This window comes from Rhincodon typus, unplaced genomic scaffold (assembly GCF_021869965.1).
Source record: "Rhincodon typus isolate 14 unplaced genomic scaffold, sRhiTyp1.1 hic_rhity00004052, whole genome shotgun sequence".
In the NCBI taxonomy this organism is placed as follows: Eukaryota; Metazoa; Chordata; class Chondrichthyes; order Orectolobiformes; family Rhincodontidae; genus Rhincodon; species Rhincodon typus.
The window spans coordinates 7,739-9,430 of NW_025969690.1; positions in this window are offsets into that span (position 1 = coordinate 7,739).

The following is a 1,692-nucleotide window of genomic DNA, read 5'->3' on the forward strand; positions in this document are numbered from 1 at the left end:
CACACTCACCCCCTGCCTCCCTCCCTCTCTCTTCCCTCCCTCCGTTTTTGTGTCACCCCAACCTCCTTTCAATCTCGCTCTCCCACTCTCTCTCTCTCTCTCTCCTGCTGTCTCCCACTCTCCTCTCTCTCTCCCACTCTCCTCTCTCTCTCTCACACTCACCCACTGCCTCCCTCCCTCTCTCTCTCTCCCCCCAACTTTCTCTCTTCCCCCCTCCGTTTCTGTGTCACCCAACCTCCCTTCAATCTCGCGCTCCCACTCTCTCTTTCTCTTCTGCTGTCTCCCACTCTCTCTCCTCAATCTGGCCCCCACCTCTCTCTCTCTCTCTCTCTTCCCCCGCTTCCATTTCTGTCACCTAACCTCCTATCGTTCTGACTCACTCTCTCTGTCTCTCCATCTCCTGATCTCTCTCTCACCCTCCATCCCCTCCCTCCCTCCATCCTATCTCACTCTCTCTCTCCCTTTCCAGTTGCCCCAGCTCTCTCTCTCTCTCTCTCTATCTCTCTCCATCCCTTCTCTCCCTTTCCATCACTGTCTCCTCTTTCTCTCTCTCTCTGTGCAACCCGCACCTCCCTCTGATAGATATTCCCTCTGATTGTATGGTCCTCCTTACTAACACCACCACCCCCTCCTCCGCTCACTTGTTCCCCAACCCCAACCCCACTTCCTCCCCCAGCCTCCCGTGTGTGCCCCGCCCCACCCCACCCCACCCCACCCCACCCCCAACTATCGCACACGCACCACCCCCACACACGCACCACCCCCAAACCCCAGTCAATCACGGAACTGACCTCCCCTCACTCCCCCAACCAGCCCAGGGGTAGGGGGACGGTGAGGGGTGGTGGCTCAGCCCCTTGGTCCCAATCCCGGAAACCTTGCACACCTCTGCATTGTTGTATCGCCGAAGAGGAGAGAATTCTGTGCCAGGACCACATACGTTGTGGGGGTGAAGATGGGGGAGTTGGGGTGGGGGTGAGGATGGGGGTGCTGTAGCTGTGGACATCAAAAAGCGTTGGGATCCTGCCCTCGTGCTTTTGGGGTCTGGAAGTGGGGGGGGGGTTCGATTGGATGGTTAGACCACCGTCCTGTTCCCCCACCCCCCCAAAAAACACCTCCGGTTTTGACACGGAATTAAACCCGTCGTTTCACTGAGCGCGCGTCGTCCTTGTCCACGTGACTCCTGGCTGATTTGCCAACGAGTGAGTTCAGGACTGGTAAGGATTCACCCACCTACCCCCTCTTTCCCTCCCCCCTACCTGTCACCGCCCCCACCCCAACCCCCTCGTTCACCTGAACCTTACCATTTCTCATAAGGTGTCAACTCGCTGGCTGGGCCTATTCCCCCCCGCCTCATTGTCCCCTCCGGAGGAAGGTGGGGGTGAGCTACCTTGTTGAACCTCTGCAGTTCCCCCACCCACCACCGTCCCCATGTGTGCTGTAGGGATACCCGCCCACACAGTGCCATCAGGGAGGGTTTACTGATGTGGGAGGTGGCGCATGGTCAGGTCTGAGGGAGCGGGGCGCTGTCGGAGGGTCGGCGCCGAGGGAATGGGGCGCTGTCGGAGGATCGGCGCCGAGGGAATGGGGCGCTGTCGGAGGGTCAGTGCCAAGGGAGCGGGGCGCTGTCGGAGGGTCAGTGCCGAGGGAGCGGGGCGCTGTCGGAGGGTCGGCGCCGAGGGAGCGGGGTGCTGT